Genomic DNA, 14,731 nt, shown 5'->3' on the forward strand with positions numbered 1-14,731 from the left:
AAAATGTATCCTTTTTTTTTTTTTTTGTGCTTTTCGGGCATTTGGAAGTTCCCAGGCTAGAGGTCGAATGGGAGCTACAGCTGCCAGCCTATGCTATAGCCACAGCAACACCAGATCCAAGCCTCATCTGTGACCTACACCACAGCTCATGGCAAGGCCGGATCCTTAACCCACTGAGCAAGGTCAGGGATCGAACCCACAACCTCGTGGATCCTAGTCGGGTTCGTGAACCGCTGAGCCACGAAGGGAACACCTTAAAGAGTATCTTCTTTTGATGGCTCTGAAACAATGCTTACCACCAAGGGTAGAGGCAAGAGGTCTATCTTTCCTTGATAACTTGGGGGTTCTCCCCCCCCGGAAACTGATATGGCTGGTGCCTTTCCAAATGCATGCTGATAGGTGGAATTTCTGCCCAGGGCATGGGGAATGCTTGGCCCAAAAGGGACTTTAAGTTCCCTGATGATTATGCCCAACTTGGTATGACAGAATTGGAATCCATGTTCTACTATGACACTTTCTCCACTGAGCTGGGCTCTTTGACTTCTTGGATGGCTTCTCTTTTTCCAAATCACATTTGCAATCCTCACGAGATGTCACAGACACTTGTATTTTCATCCAGCTCTAGTCATCTTGCTGGACAGAACTTTGCTTTTTATTTTTCTTCTTTTCATTTTTTAATTTTTATTTATTTTATTTTTTAAATTTTTTTTATTTTCCCACTGTACAGCAAGGGGGTCAGGTTATCCTTACATGTATACATTGCAATTACAGTTTTTCCCCCACCCTTTCTTCTGTTGCAACATTAAACAAGGTGAAAGAAATAGTTAATACTAGATGAACACACTTCTTGTCTTGTGATGTAGTTTTGTAAATCCTAGTAAAAATCTTACTTAGACCTTTTTTTCATTTTTTAAAAATATAGTTGACTTACAAAATTGTGCCAATTTCTGCTGTACAGAAATCTCACTCATTCAGTCTTAAAAGGATTGCAGGGAAGACTAGGTTAGCGAGAGAGCTGAAATATTGAAAATTATGAAATTCTGAAAATTAGGAATTGTTATAACTAATATGTATATGTAATGACATGAATTAGTGGCTGAGAAAGTGTCCTCAGGAGTCCCAGGTTTAGGCCTTTGCTGATTTGCTTTAATGTATTGAGAAATTCCATTTGAATTTAGTGTGTTTCCTGTTGGCATCAAATGTTTACCGCTAACCTATCTGAAAACAGCTTTCCCTCCTAAGGAATTTAGAATTCCTCTTATTTACATCATTGCTGACACTAAAGAACATGTCATAAAATCTTTTGGTGGATTAAACTCTAGACCCTTTTATATCTAGCTAATGATTATCACGTTACTAAGGACAGGATTAATTAGACCTCAGCATGGATTTTGTGTTGGGAAGTTGCTAAGACTCTGCTGAGGAATATTTAAGAGAAGGAACAGGAGTTCCTGTAGTGGCTCAGTGGTTAATGAATCTGACTAGGAACCATGAGGTTTCGGTTCGATCCCTGGCCTTGTTCAGTGGGTTAAGGATCTGGCATTGCCGTGAGCTGTGGTGTAAGTTGCAGATGGGGCTTGGATCTCGCGTTGCTGTGGCTCTGGTGTAGGCCAGCAGCTACAGCTCTGATTAGACCCCTAGCCTGGGAACCTCCATATGCCGCGGGGACAGCCTTAGCAATGGCAAAAAGACAAAAAGACAAAAAAAAAAAAAAAAAAAAAAGAGTGAAGGAACAAAGCAGAATCAAGGCATTCACAAAAGTTTGTTGAGTCTTTCTCTTTCCTGCCCAAACAGGACTTGATGTGGTAAATTGGGGTAATATGAGTATAGTAGCTAAAAACAAAAATAAACAACACCCACACATTCTACAAACCACAGTTTAGCCACAAGCACCTCTTCGACCCTCATATCTTTTAGTCAAAAGGCCAACAAAGGGTAAAATACAGTTATTTGAATTTTACTTCCTCTCCCTTATTCAGCCCCAATTCTGGGAATCAGGAGTACACAGTAGGAGGTAGAAAGAAGAGAAACAAAATCTGAATAACCACAAAAGCAAGTGGCTTTGGGGTGAATTCTAAAGTAGACCACAGGAAAAGGAAATCATTAAAATATTTTTTTGTGTTTTATCTGCGCGCGCGCGCGTGTGTGTGTGTGTGTGTGTGTGTGTGTGTGTGTGTGTGTGTGTGTGTGTATTTGTGTTCCAAATACCATCTAGTTTCTTTTTGCAAGTATTTCTCTCCTCATAATTCCTCCACATCTTGAATGGGCCCATGTTCATCTCTAAACATTATTTTCTCTTGAAGTTCAGTGCTTTTCCCTCAACTTAGCTAAAATAGTGGCCACTTAGGAATTTCTTTACATTCTCTACTCCAGCTTCAATTTTTTTTGGCCAGTTTTGAGATGTCCAGTCATGATAAAAATTCTGAACTGCATCTCCCCCCTACCTCCTCAACTTCTCTTTCTTATAGTTCCAATTTTGGTTTACTGCTCTGACCCATTCTCTCTGTGTACACAGAGGCTTTATTTTTGATTATTCCTCTCTAATAAGTCCTATGACCCAAAGGCTAGGCTACACTCATCTCAAACCATTGAAGAGAGCAGGCAGGGGGCAAAGCACTGTTCAACAAGGTGACATTTTTGGGTGAGGACAAGATCCTGACTCATGCACAGAACGTCAACGTTATACCTGTGGATGACAATTCTTCGCTCGCCATCTGCCTCTACAAGGATGAAGTCACTGGTCACTGCAGTCGCTGACCTTCAACACACCCTAAAAGAAGTTCAGGATGAAGATCAGGAGTGAGGCACTCTGTGCTCTGGGAAAAACTGGCAGAACGGGCCTTCAGAGAGTTGGATATTTTCAGGAGAAGATTTTATGAGCCCCATTTCTCGCATATTCTCATATCTAGAAAAGCACTAAAATCATTAACAGAGACATCTACCTCTTGTGATTAGGAGTAACCCTCTGCCAAAATGTGTGCTTGACTGCACGTATCCCCCTTCACCAAACCACATAAGTACTGACCTCTCTTTGAAGCAGTTCCTCAAAGCTGTTTGAGAGGCTGTCTCTCGGGCTATTACCCTCATTTGGCCCCAAATGAAACCTAACACACCACTCTCAGGCTGTGCATTTTTTTTTTAGTCTACATACCTAACCCAAATTCAGAGAATGTGGCTGGCACACACAGCTTTCAGCATAAAGGACTTGTGGATAGGGAACATCAAAGAGGGGAGATCTTCCCGTCATGCCTCCCTGGACTTTCTCATGCCTCCCCTTCCCACTTTTCAGGGTCTCTAAGGACTCTGAGGGGTATATCTGTCATTTCTGTTGAGAATGCAACACAAGCAGCAGATTCCCTTGGATCAAGAATATTGCATTGGGTTCCTGTTTTCCTAAGAAGTATCTCTCTGAAACGGAGTTGTGGTGGTGTCAGTGGATGACTTGGTGGGGTGGGTGCTGGGGCCACAATCTTTAACAGCTTTTTCAAAACCCCTCACAACAACCATGGAGCAAAGCATGTGGTCAAAATTATCATATGAACAAATACATAAAACAGTTGTCAAAGCATGCAAATAAAATGCATTGCACCATAATTTGTAGAAGAGAGACACTAAGAAAGTGCTGTATTTAGCTGCTGGAAAAATGGATGGTTTGTTTAAAAGGGGGAACTATCCTAGATGTTGATTCTATTTAGTCCATTTAAGAAACACTTTAGGTGGATTTGCAGCTGGTGGTACTGGCTGGCTGGTGGGCCAGCTAGTGATTGTATCCATCAGGTATACTCAGCTGAATTTTGATTCTCCTAGCAGTTGATTACCTCTGCACCCCCATCTCATTGCCTTCCCAAGTGTCAACCAAAAAAATAATGCAGGAGGCTACACAAAGTATGAAAATAATTTATATGGGCTCCTTAAGAGTTGCAATTTGGGTGACACAGATTTGAGTAACCCCGATTGGGTGTTCCAGGGAAGAGAAAGAGTGAGGGACTTAAAAAAAGATAAAAACCCACAAGGTTTTTAAACCTTGCCTAGTGAGGATTGTGATCGACTCTGACGCAAGTCAGAAAATATTTGTCCATAAGGAATCACAAGTTTTTTTAGGGTAAGGGTCCAATAAAGAGATAGGCTGTTGTGAGTTATTTTAGGCTAAGGTCTGCTAAGTAGATAGGCTGCCATGAGTTTCTGGCAGATATTCTGGATAACTTCATCAGGTCCAAAGGTCAGATTCCACCCAGGCTGAGACGTGCATAAGTCACATTTCCTAAATGGCCTCCCAGTTCTACTGTAGAATGCTCTCTTAGCAATACTACTCCATTTTGCTTTTCCTGTCACACAAGCTCCTCTTAGTCAACAATCCTAGAGCCTCCACTAGCTGTGGGTGAGGAACACAGGTGTGTGGACCGGGACTGTGGGACACTGTGATGGGTGGAGTTTGAGAACTTGGGAGCCAGCTTTCATTTCTCCTCCTGCTGCTGCTACTACTGACTGACATTTGTTTGATGTTTCCTATGTGCCAGGAACTTCATATACTTCATCTGTAGTCCTTGCAACAACCTTGAACAGGAGATCTTTTTTTCCCCTCCATTTTCTTGAGCTAAACTCATGGGACAGACAAGTTAAAGCACATTTAATATTGCACAGCCAGTAAGAGGCTAAAGATCCCACGAAGACATCTGATCACAAACCTGACCCGTTTACCCTGTATTCATGTCTCTCTGAGGATCATGGATTGACTAGCAGAATATAGAGACCCTTGCAATCTATGGCTTATGTCAAAATCTTGTCAGATGGCTTATGACAAAATTTAGCCTGATTTTATGTACAATTCCATCTGATTATTCAGAGATAAACCCTCATTTCCTTTTGCAGGCACAAAAGGCCATCTGTGCAGCCCAAAACAACATTGTAAGCTCCTATCCAATTTCCTGTCCATATATCTTTTGGAGTAATTATGGCTCATTTCTCTAGGTTTTCTATCAATATCTATGTTTTGTTGATTTTTCTCCAGATGCATTGGGGGCACATGTCCAAATTAAATATCATTTATTTCCTGCCTCTTATTTTTACGTTCCCTTTATCCTTTACTCTCTATGGGTTTTATGTTATATTCCAATTAGTATCTTACACATCTGGGCTGCAGGCTCTTAACTACACATCCATATTACTAGAGAATAAAATGAAAGGATTCAATTCTACCTGTTATTTAATCTTGGACTCCTCAAGATTAGACTCTGACCAAAGGTAATGTTTGGACTCAACCATCAAAGACCACATCTGACCTTTAACTTGAACACCCAGTTCATCCCCCTCATCCTCACCAGCACACCGCCCTCCAGCCACTAGGCAGGGCATAATTGTCTCTAGCTCATAAATAAAAGTCAAGGCCAGCAAGTTTGCAAGGCTTGTCCAGGCTCATGCAATGATATAACCATGAGTAGGACTAAAAGCTTTTGTGTCATGACTATAAAAGATCAAAACCATTCATCTTCACATGCATTTTGTATAAAAATGATTGACAATTATTTATTGACCTGCACTTTGTTGGCATTAAAAATAGCTTTCAGGTTTTGATTCTTAAGTGAGTTATGCCCAACTTGGAGTGACTCCAAGTAGGCAAAGTTCTGACATCGGTGAAACATGTTTTCAACTTCTGCAGAATCTGTGTTTAGTTCCTTATCTCATGTTCGGTTCTCACCACCTCATTCATCCAGTGGGTTTATCCTCCCACTGCCAACTCCACTTTCTGGGTCCCAACTTTGAAGCTCTGGTCTCTTGATGCTTCTCAAATCACTGATTATGGGTGTTCTTTGCCTCTCAAGTCAGAGGTCCAGCTTTTGGTAGATTCTCAGTCTGGGACTTTTAAGCTCTAAGTTCTTTTAACAGAGAACAAAGCTTTTCATTGCTAAATCCTAGCTGGGATGCAGGCATGTGCTTGAGGTGAGTGACTGATGTCATATCTGCTCCTTTGTCAGTTTTAATGAGCATGGAGAAGGGAGGGCAAGGTCAGGAGTATCTGAGAGGTCGGCGTCAAAGCTATGTCCCTGGGAGAGTGGAGCCTGGGAATGTCTGTTTCAGAACGAGTGGCAATGAGTGAGTTTAAAAATGTTGCTGACTTCACCTTGGCTCTGAGAGTGGGTCCTATGGTGAGCCATCACTTTTCACATTGATCACGCTTCCTAAGAATTCTTGATGTTGACCAAAAAAAAAAAAAAAAAAAATCAAGTTAATTATTTATCTCTGGAGAGGGTAGGAAAATTATAGAAATTAGTGCATCCCTTTGGGGAAAAAAATACCTGTACTTTTGGCCAAGGGTCATAAAAATGTTCATGCCCTTGAATCAGTAATTCCTTTCCTGGGAATCTAGCCTAAGAAAGGATCCCAGATCTGACCTGTAAATCTGCTCCATAGTGTGGGGGTACAACTATGCAGTTCTTATTGTTGCTTGAACTTCTGATGCTCTGTTGGCAATAAGTTGAGTGTTGCCTTTTTGAGGCTTCTTCTACCCCTGTCTTTATTGGTCAAGAACACTAGTCCATAGCTGGATCCTCCAAGGTCAGCTGCTGTAGCTTCCATCACTAACCATCTGCTTCACATTGGAAACAGACTAGGGCATCCTTGTCCAGGGTTGTACTGGGGTCCCTGTTAGCCCCAGCACAGACTTGGGAGTTCTTTGAAGCAGACAATCCCATGCCTCAGGGTTGAGCTTATTAACAGTCTCTACAGTTTGGCTCCCAAGGTTCCAGCTCAGAAGCCCACGTTGCCAAATTCAGTCATCCTTCCCAGAACAAGACATTGCGCCAGGGTGATTGGGTCCAGAGGGGCTTCCAGCCTCAAGCTGAATCCAAGCATCCACATGTGCCAGCTGAATGTCTAGCCTGATTCTCCCTTTCCTTATGAGCGTTTGCCTCTGGGGCTCCATTACCTTTCCAGACACAGGAACTTGGGGGATCACAGGAGTTCACCTGTCTGGGCTTCTCTAATTTTAATTATAGGTAGTAGGTTTTAGGTTAGTTTCCTATCTGTTATAGGCCCTTCTCCTTTTGACAAATTAACCCCCTCCTCTTCAATGATCAGCTTTGTTTTATTTTTTTAATTTTTTTTATAGAATGATTTTTATTTTTTTCCCCATTATAGTTGGTTTACAGTGTTCTGTCAATTTTCTACTATACAGCATGGTAACCCAGTTACATACACATGTATACATTCTTTTTTCTCACATTATCATGCTTCATCATAAGTGACCAGATGTAGTTCCCAGTGTTACACAGCAGGATCTCATTGCTAATCCATTCCAAAGGCAATAGTCTGCATCTGTTAACCCCAAGCACCCCACCCATCCCACTCCCTCCCCCTCCCCCTTGGTAACCACAAGTCTATTCTCCAAGTCCATGATTTTCTTTTCTGTGGAAAGGTTCATTTGTGCCTTATATTAGATTCCAGATCTAAGTGATATCATATGGTATTTGTCTTTCTCTTTCTGACTTACTGCACTCAGTATGAGAGTCTCCAGTTCCATCCATGTTGCTGCAAATGGCATTATTTTGTTCTTTTTTTATGGCTGAGTAGTACTCCATTGTGTATATATACCACATCTTCCGAATCCAATCATCTGTTGATGGACATTTGAGTTGTTTCCATGTCTTGGCTATTGTGAATAGTGCTGCAATAAACATGCGGATGCGTGTATCTTTTTCAAGGAAAGTTTTGCCCAGTAGTGGGATTGCTGGATCATATGGTAGCTCTGTGTATAGTTTTCTAAGGTACCTCCACACTATTCTCCATAGTGGTTGTAGCAGCTTACATTCCCACCAACAGTGCAGGAGGGTTCCCTTTTCTCCACACCCCCTCCAGCATTTGTTATTTGTGGACTTACTAATGATGGCGATTCTGACTGGTGTGAGGTGGTATCTCATGGTAGTTCTGATTTGCATTTCTCTAATAATCAGGTATGTTGAACACCTTTTCATGTGCTTGTTGGCTATCTGTATATCTTTCTTGGAAAAGTGTCTGTTTTATGATAGCTCTCAGAGAGTGACCATTTTAAAAGAGTTCTATGACACCTGAACACCAGAATAATGGGTACCTAGTTCCCCATTATTGCACAACTAAGGAAACCACTCAGTGCTCTTTTATTCAACAACAGCAAAAAAAAAGTCAGCTTCTCTAAAAATGAAAACACTGGGAGTTCCCGTCGTGGTTAACGAATCCGACTAGGAACCATGAGGTTGCGGGTTTGGTCCCTGCCCTTGCTCAGTGGGTTAACGATCTGGCCTTGCCGTGAGCTGTGGTGTAGGTTGCAGACGCGGCTCGGATCCCGAGTTGCTGTGGCTCTGGCGTAGGCCAGTGGCTACAGCTCCGATTCGACCCCTAGCCTGGGAACCTCCATATGCCGCGGGAGCAGCCCAAAGAAATAGCAAAAAGACAAAAAAGCAAAAACAAAAACAAAACAAAACAACAACAACAACAAAAAACTGCTAAAAATGAAAACACTTATATGTGTGTGCAGATGTTCATTACAAAATTGTTTATAGAAGTCAAAGAGGAGAAAGAAGAATCTGAAGACACAGCATCAGGTGGCTTGTAAAGTAAATTAGGATATGTCTACTCAGTAAGACAAGGTGCAGCTATAAAAGGGGTAATTATGAAGATTATGCAAAAATATGGATGTTTTCCCTCTGATTTTCCAACCTTTTAATTAGTCAAGTTAAATAGAATTAAAGACTCTTGGATTTCCTGTCGTGGATCATTGGTTAATGAATCTGACTAATATCCATGAGGATGCAGATTCAATCCCTGGCCTTGCTCAGGGGGTTAAGGATCCAGCGTTGCTGTGGCTCTGGCTTAGGCCGGTGGCTACAGCTCCAATACGACCCCTAGCCTGGCAACCTCCATATGCCATGGGAGCAGCCCTAAAAAGCAAAAAACAATAAAAATAAAAATAAAAAGAATTAAAGACCCTCATAATTAACTATTGACTTGCAGCTGTTACCAACATGACTTGTCAATGATTCGTTGGGTAAAGTGAGGGACACAGGACGTAAAGATGTCTTCTAAATGATGGCCTTCAACAAGAGGGTGAATATTGGTGCTATTTATTGAGCTGGTGGAGGCAAAGTTGGGGACTGGAAAACCAAGAGCTTTGTCTGTCTACATAATTTGAGATGGTTCTTAGACATCCATGTGGTGCTGCAAGATGGACAGCGGCCTACAGGGACTTGAGCTTAGGGGAGAGCCCACAGTATCAAGACTAGAAATTTTGTTTTATTTTTATTAAAATTTTTTTGCCAGAGGCTTTTTCAATAAGCTTATTTGTTGAAGTGAAACATGCATACAGATATATGTACACAAATCATAAGTGTACAGAAATCCTTACTATTAAGACAGATACATTGTTCAAATTCTCAGGGAAAACATTCACGAAATTTCATGAACAAACATTCACTGAACCTGAAAGTAGAAATTTTAAATTTGAGAATCATCAGTATGAAGATGGTATTTTAAAAACATGAGATTAGGCATAGGGTATATAGATGGACGATAGTATAAGAAGATCTAAGACAGAGCCTCCAGTCGTTGCAACATTTAGAGATCAGACAGAGAAGGGGAAACCAGCAAAAAATCCTTGAGGCAATGCAGCCAGTTAGGTAGGAGGAAAAGAGAAGAAAGTGGCATCCGAGACTGGGAGAGAAGATTTTTAAGAAGGAGGGAGTGGTCACTTGTGTCAAATGTTACTGGGAAGTTGAGTAAGACGAAGACACGGCTGCGACTTTTGGATTGGCAAAGGAGGTTGTTCATGACCTTGACATGGGCAGATTCAGTGGCCTGGAGAGGAGGAAGGCCTGATTGGAGTTGTTCGAGCCAAGACTCGGAGATGAGAAACGAAGCAGTGACTACAGACAACTTTTTAGGAAGTTGTGCTATAAAAGACTAAGAAATGGAATTGTGCCTGGAGGCTAATATGAAACCAAGGGATTTTTCTTTTTTAAGGGAGGCACTAGAACATGTCTGGCTGCTCATGGAAATGATCCAAGAGGGAGGGAGAAATTAATCATGTAGGGGAGAGAGAGGTTAACTGCAGGAGGAAAGTCCTTGGGAAGAATGAGGAGATGGTATCTAGGGCACAAGAGGAGAGGATTGGTCTTTAATGAAGTGGGCATGCACACAGAGTCCTTGGCACAGTACCTGGCACGTGTGGCAAAAGCTCAGTAAATTTTTGCCGCTGTTGTTACAAGTGTCTGTCTTCTCCATGAATAACCAAGGGGAACAGCAGTTGGTCCAACTAATTGCTCAAAAGTTAGGCTGCAAATAATCACATCAGCAGTTGACACAGCCTGGGCAAAGAGGACAAAGATGAAAAGATGAAGTGGTCCATTCTTCTCTTCTACAGCCCTGCTCAGACAGGCTAGATTCCCATAGGAGGGGCATTCATGTATGCTTGCAAAACGGAAAGATCCTAGGAATGGACCAGTAGCTCATAGGATGGTCTTTTGATTGAGTCTGTCATATTTTTTCCCACTGGATGATGTTTGCCTAGTGATAATACTCTTCAGAGTTCCTGAGAGTGACAACTAGGGCAATGTGGAATGCAGAGAAAACCGCAGCCTCAAAACCTCTGCTCTTGTGCAATTGGGACATAAACCACCCTAACTGCCGAGACACATACCCAGGAGCAGTCATCTCATGGGCTCCTGCAGAGAAAACCTGCTGACCAACTTCTGTAGCAACCCAAAAGACCCCAAGTTATAGCTGTTATTCCAGAAATTATTGTATTTAAGTCAGGAATTCAGAGCCTTATCTACGCGGACTGTTGTTTTTGACCATTTGGCCTCCCTGTTGACACAGAGCGAGTTGATGTTCCTTGCTAAAGAGCTGATGGAGAAAATGTCCATGCCATCCAAAGCACTGTTTAAAAGGAAGAATTTCTACAAAAGAACACCACTCTCTGGTCATTTTCTCACTCAATAAAAATTTAGAATGGAAACAAAAGGATGTTAGGTAGGATTCATCCGAAACTAGCTCTGATTAAGCAGAAAATAATTTATCAAAACAACAGTAGAAATTACTCTGATGCCCGTCTTTAAAAGTTAACTTTATTGCTGATGCCCATTTAAATAGAATAGATAAATGAATTATGATATAGTCATACAATGAAATATGCCGTGAAAAAAAGAACTGACAATCAGACTGTATCTCACAGGCATAATATTGAGTCAAGAAAGCCAGACATTACATATTGAGTATATACCATATATTTCCACTTATATAAAGTCCAGAAACAGGCAAAATAAATCTATAGTACGAGTGCCATTATAGTGTTAAACTTTGGTGGTATTGTAACCAAGCAGGACCCTATGGAACCTTCCTGGGAGAGACTCCCCTCATGTTCTCTGCCTGCTTCTTGTTTGTAGAAAAACTTGAGCCTCCTAGGCCTTCCCTGAGTTCCAAAGAGCAAATTTAATCAGAGATGTGAGACTGCAGAAACAGGAAAACAGTGAAGCAAGACAAAATAATAAGAGTTTAAGCATTAAACAAAGTCAAGGACTTTCAGTACCTCATCAAGGGCTATAGAAAATATTCTGAGCCATATCCTTGAGCTGTTCTGCAGAGTCTGAAACCCACACCAGGTGGAAGAAGTTAACGGGATGCTGCCCACAAGCACGTAGACCCCAGACGTTTTGGAACCAGAAGGTTGATGATGTTGACTCTCCATTACCTCACCACCAACCAATCAGAGGACTGTCCATGAGCTGACAACAGCCTCAACCCTCTGCCTTATCCTGTCTTTAAAAACCCTTCCCTAAAAGCCATTGGAAGTTCATTCTTCTGAACATTAGCTACTGGTACTCCTTATTTGGCATCTAGCAATAAACGTTGCACCACAACCCTGTGTCAGTAGACTGGTTTTACCACATGCAAGTGAGCAGACCCAGTTTGGTTTGGTAACAGTAGAGGAACTGGACAGGGACATGAGGAGGGGTTCAGAGTGCTGGTCACACAGGTGTGCTTGGTTTAGAAAACTCATTGAGCTGGACACTTTTGATGTGTACTCTTTATTTATTTATTTATTTTTGCTTTTTAGGGCCGCACCCACGGCATAGGGAAGTTCCCAGGCTAGGGTTCGAATCAGAGCTACAGCTGCTGGCCTATACCACAGCTACACAGCCACAGCAACGCAGGATCTGAGTCTGCAACCTACACCACAGCTTACGGCGACACTGGATCCTTAACCCATCAAGTGAAGCCAGCGATTGAACCCTCGTCCTCATGGATCCTACTCGGGTTCATTAACTGCTGAGCCACGAAGGGAGCCCCAATATGTACTCTTTAGGTACATCTTCATGAAAGTTGCACAGGAAGAAATCAAAAGAGAGGCTATCAGCAGGTTAAAATATCATTAGTAAATGCTGGAGATGCAGATCTGGGTCTGTAAGTGGGAGCACACTTCCTAAACCTGGCACAGAACTTGAAGTGCTGTGCTTTGCTCCAAGGATCCTGTCTATGGGGCACACACATATCTCTCCCTGACATCTGATTGTATATGCCTTTATTTTCTGTCTCCCCAACTGAAATGTAAGCTCATTGCAGGTCTATAGCAGATTCTCAGCAAATATTTATTGAGTGCTGTTGTCTTGCTGATAAATGAATAGAAGTCCCCTTCTCAAGGATGCATTTTTTTTTCCTTTAAATGCATTAATCTGATCCGTCGGGGTCCAGTCAAGTCTTGCTGTCCCAGGACCCATTTGCTCTTTAAAGTGGTTTCCCATATTTCTTCTCTGACTCATCAGCACTGAGTTGAAAGTTTTAGTCTCATCAGGCAATCTTATTTCCCGTAGCTCCAAGTTCGTCGCAGGGGAGTCATCCCACTGACCCCTATGTACCCCCAGCAGAAACACGCACTATCCTTCTGAACATGCAATTTGACCACAAAACTGATGAGGCAAGTTGTGAGGAAGATGGTAAGCTAAGAGATGAGAAGCTATGCATCAACAGGAGGGTGATAAGGTGACGTCCTTGACCCGCGTGGGATTGCACAAACTACTTTTATGTTTATGGTTCACTTTCACCCCACTGACACAGAGTCATTTGTTCGTTGGGGCTGCTGGGGAATTCACCAGTGGGATCTTGCCCTTCCACTGTACTTTCTGTTGTTTAGGAGATCTTAGGAAAGAACTGGATCCTTAGATGGAGACTCTCAGGGGATACAGTGCATATCCTACCAGCTTTAAGCCTCATCTCCCCGCCCCCCTCCCCGGAACAAGGCACCTGCGCTCTCTGATCTGTGTTAGTCCATCTAAGCCTGCCTTGCACAACAATGCACAGGGGCTCCCTGGGACACTGACTGGGACTTTAGGTCTGAAGATGGATAGATCCTGGTGGAAGACAAAGTAAAGAGAAAGTGGATCGCCCTTTATTTACTTATTTATTTTGAGGGCAGTACCTGCATCTGGGCTGGGAATCGAACATGAACCACAGCAGTAACCTGTGCCACAGCAGTGACAATGCTGGATCCTCAACCAGGGAACTCCATGGATTGCCCCTTAGAATCTTATTTAGAATCCTCACACCTCTACTATAAGTGCCTCTAGTTTTCCCAACAATGGAAGTTCAGAGAATTATTTCCATATGACTACTTTGTAAAATTTGGTCCTACATGTCTCCATTTCATTCCTGAATGAGGGTGGTGGTGATGGGTAGATAGTTTGGGAGGGGAAAACTGACAGAACTCAAAAGGCATCTCTGGTTTCACCTAAGAGAGTAGGAAACCCAAAACCAACCCCGAATCCTGGGATGATCCTCCCACCAACCTGCTTTACCTCTGAAGCCCTCCACTTCTTGCTCATGGAGTCCCAAGTTCCAGCTGCGTCTTCTCCCTTTAGCTACCAAACTATGTTTCCAACTGACTCATAGGCATTTTCCCTGGCATTTACTAATGGCACCTCAAACTCAACATAGCTAAAAGCATGCTAGTCATCTTTCATCCCATGGCAGGTTTTCCTTCCAGTTTCTTTATTTAGGTTAATGACATTACTGCCCCCACCTTCACCCAGGTTCTGAATCAAGGTGATTGTTTACTGATAGGAGATTGTTTACTAAGTCTTGTTGACTCTCTTCTTGAGATCTGATCCCTCTTCTCAATTACTATCACCACTTTCTTCATTCATCTCCTCATTACTTCCCATCCATTCTACCCTCCTTAAGAAACAGTCAAGCAGAGTGAGTAAGAGTAGATAAGAATACTGCCTCTACTGCTTAGTAGCTGCATGACTTGGGTAAGTCACTTAAACACTCCAGGCCTTGATGTGTGCATCTGTAAAGTGGGATAATAACACGTCATTGAGTTGAGTACTCAGTTGGAGTATATACCTATATAAAGAGGCACCACCAAAGTACTCAGTAACAGTAGTAATTATTGCCCTCTGTCTTCTCATTACTCCAGTTCATCTTACTTGCCACTGCTAGCTTTATCCTCAACAAGGCAGCTATGATCATATTTTTAAAACTGGGAATTCCCATTGTGGCTCAGCAGGTTGAGAACCTGATGTTGTCTCTGTGAGGATGCAGGTTCAATCCCTGGCCTTGCTCAGTGAGTTGAGGATCTGGAGTGGCTGCAGGCTGTTGTATAGGTTGCAGATGCAGCCCAGATCCATTGCTGTGGCTGCAGCTCCGATTTGACCCCTAGCCCGGGAGCTTCCAAATGCTGCAGGTGTGGCCATAACAAAACAAGAAACAA

The 14,731-nt window shown here is 42.4% G+C and overlaps 1 long non-coding RNA gene across 1 annotated transcript in view; it reads right to left on the reverse strand.

Annotated features, from left to right (window-relative positions):
* The window catches only part of LOC102160052 (uncharacterized), a 126,601-nt gene that overhangs the window by 27,709 nt on the left and 84,161 nt on the right, over positions 1-14,731 (reverse strand). The window contains exon 2 of the long non-coding RNA XR_014842228.1: positions 2,687-2,770. This is a non-coding gene — a long non-coding RNA (uncharacterized LOC102160052). The remainder of the gene's footprint in view (positions 1-2,686; positions 2,771-14,731) is intronic.

This window comes from Sus scrofa, chromosome 3, assembly GCF_054392235.1.
Source record: "Sus scrofa isolate SSC_HxYL_T2T_F1_AM1 chromosome 3, Sscrofa_HxYL_maternal_Yorkshire_Landrace_v2.0, whole genome shotgun sequence".
Classification (NCBI taxonomy): domain Eukaryota; kingdom Metazoa; phylum Chordata; class Mammalia; order Artiodactyla; family Suidae; genus Sus; species Sus scrofa.